This window comes from Triticum aestivum, chromosome 7D (assembly GCF_018294505.1).
Source record: "Triticum aestivum cultivar Chinese Spring chromosome 7D, IWGSC CS RefSeq v2.1, whole genome shotgun sequence".
NCBI classification, from domain to species: domain Eukaryota; kingdom Viridiplantae; phylum Streptophyta; class Magnoliopsida; order Poales; family Poaceae; genus Triticum; species Triticum aestivum.
The window spans coordinates 365504771-365508077 of NC_057814.1; positions in this window are offsets into that span (position 1 = coordinate 365504771).

Sequence of the window (3307 nt, forward strand, 5' to 3'; positions counted from 1 at the left end):
TGCTAAGCATCTTGCCAGCATTATGGGTACCCAGGATATTGTTTCTTGAGGTCTTCTGAAGTGGTTTCAGTTCTGTACTAGTTTTGTTGCAGCATTTATTTGCATTGGTCGCCAACTTTGACAACCAGTGTATGTGATATGCTGCTTTGTTCCCTATATTTGCACTGGTGGCGAACTTTGATGCCCAATGGATGTAATATGTGTAATAGTCGTGATAGCCTAGCATAAGTTGCTTGCTTATTTATTTCCTTGTTGTCTTGTTTATTTGTTTGCTTGTAGTTAGTGCAGTTCTTTTTTCACGGTTTTCTAGTGGCCGCAATAACCTATTTTTTAAAACTAGGCCACAATAACCATGGGCTACATATTTACTGTAGTGACCCTGGGCCTCCTACGGACCATAGAAAGAATGGGCCTTCTACGGGGAGTAGCATCAATGGGCCTTCTAGGGGCCGTATGATCGATTTGCCAAACATGGGCCAATAATGGACCGCACTATGGGCCTTAAACGGGCTAGAGTTGGAATCGTCCATTCATGGGCCGACCATAACGGGCCGTCGTTAACCGGCCATATTTGATGACGCTATGAAAACGGCCCAACGGATTAATGGGCCACAAACGGGCCGACCGTAACCACGGGCTGAATTTGGCCCACAAGCAGAAAAGGCCAGTAACAGGCCGTAAGTAACCTAATGCTGGAAATGAGCCCAAGAATAAATGGGCCCTTAGAAGGCCGAAAGATAACATGGGCTTGAAACGGCCCAATGGAATAATGGGTCGTTAATGGGTATAAAGTGATATATTGTTCATTACAGGCCAGTTTCAACACAGGCCGTTAATGGGCCAAGAGTTACAAAGTGCCTCATATGGGCCAAAAGACGTCATGGGCCATACATGGGCCGGAAGTTACAACGAGCTAGAATCATATTGGGCGGCCCAGATGACGCTATTGGGCCCAATTCGGATAGGCCGTAACAGGCCCTGAGTTAGCGGGTTGTAAATGGGCTATGTGCGAACAGGCCATTAACAGGCTTTTCATAGGCCAGCCCGCCATCTTTTTACCAAGTCAAATGGGCCGTCCTTTTCACAGGAATGGGCCTCTATTGGGCCGTGCCACGTGTCGACGTATCATTGGCGCCTTCTGTCCAATGAGTGGATGACATCTGTCCCAACGGTGAGCCGACACGTGTTTCCTCCAGGCAATGATGATTTTACACGTGGAAAATCCCCATTGGTCTGGGCTGATAACGGGTTATCGGATCCAAACCGGAACCCGATAGCTGAACGGCGACCCGTTACGGTGGATGCCACGTGTCGGTTACCCTTGATGAAAGCACTTCCATGACGCGCCATTTATCGTCATGGAAGTGGACACTTCCGTGATGATAATTTTTGTATTGTCACGGACACTTCTACGACAGCACAGGTGTTGAGAATATAGACCTTAGAGTCACCCGCCAGGAGGGGCCGGGTTACTCGTACGGTTGTTATCAGAAGCCCGGAGCCAAGTTTCAAGATGATGGGCCAGAGATGGGCTGAGACCCGGATATGGCTTAAGGCCCGTAGTTACAATCATTGTTATAGTAAACTTGTAGCGTAAGGCATGTATAGTTTGGAGTCCGAGCCGGACACTCTTATGAGCCGGCCGGGACTCTAAGGGCTGCTGGGCGTCAGCCTCCCTATATAAAGGGACGACTCGGCAGCGGTTTAAGGGCGACAACAATCTCATCGAGAGCCGGGAATAGTTGTTTAACTCCTGGCGATCGTAACCCTAATCAATATCACCCCAAACTGGACGTAGGCTTTTACCTTCATCGTAAGGGGCCGAACCAGTATAAACCCTCGTGTTCCTTGTCCCGCATAACCCCTTCAAGCTTCCTAGTTGCGATGGCTCCACGACTAAGTCCTAGTTCAAGGACATCTGCCGTGACAATTCCACGACAGTTGGCGCCCACCGTGGGGCCAGCGCATGGTGGATTTGAGTTCTTGAAGGGCAGCTTCGAAGGGCTCAAGGGATACGCCGTGGGCCGGATGACCAAAAGTCGTCGCGGCAAGCTCTACATCGACGATGCGGACTGGGGCCCCGACGCCGGCTCAATTGAGTACGGGTACCGGGTCCCCTTTGGCGGAATTCATGTCTTCATTGGCAAGATTGGTGAGCCGGGCCCCGAGCCGGATCTCTGCGCCGATCTCATCGAAACGGCTCAGCGCGCACGACCCGCCCGGGCCCGGCCCGCCTTAAGGCGCGCTTTTGTGGGATGCATCCATGGAGGGCCCTCTGATCCATCTGGGTCTGGAGATGAGGCGGCCGCCGGCTCTGACGGCGAGTCGGCCACCGATGAATCAAACTCGTTGTACCAACTTCAAGATGGCAGGCTCATGGGTTGTTCCGATGGCGACAGTATTCCAGACCTTTTTGAGCCGCCAAGTCAGGTTGGAGTTTTTATGGCTGGTGCGCAGCCTGTTCAGAACCCCGCTGCTGGATCGGGAAACCCGGTGCCTTCTCCGGCTCAGGTGCTGATGGATCTCACGGACAAGATGACGGCCCTGTTAACCGCCGTGGTTGACCCGGCGAATCAAGCTCAGCATGATGCGGAGGTGGCACAGTTAAAATTGGATTTGATAAAAGCTAAAGAGGATCTCGCAGCGGAGGGGATCAGGCTGGCTGCGGAGCGGGCGGCCCTCGACGCCCGGACTCAGCTGATTCAGGCGCAGTCCTTCCAACTCACAATGGATCAGAACGCGGCCAACGAGGTCATGAGAAGGAGGCATCAGAAGGCCCAGTCTCGACTCCCACCGGTTTACGATCCACGCAATCTCTTCAACACACCGGGTGCAGGGTCTAGTAACCCGCCAGGGGTCATTGCGCCTGGGTCTGGACCCCTTATTCAGCCACGAGTGATGGGGCCTCCCCAGGTGCCCCCTGCCCCGCCTCAGTATGTGCCAATACCCCCGGGTCATTATGATAACCCGCTGGAGAACATGGTGGCTGCGGCAGCACGACTGGCGGCTCTCCCCGTTGACGGTGACTCTCCGGCGGCCATCGAAACCCGCCGGGTCAGGGAACTCCTGCAGATGGCACTAGCGCAGCAAGAGGCGTACTCCTACAGCCGGGACAGGATCCACTCGACCCCTCGTCCAGGCCAGAGCCCGAGTTACAGCCGGCACATGGTCTCAGCAACCGGCTCAAGTAATGTCCGACGCCATGACCCGCCCCCTGGCCATGGCCCGGCTCATAATGGAGCCTTCTACGCAGCAGACCAAGCGCGGCAAGAGGTGGAGCAGGTGCCTCAATTGACGGCTTACCAGA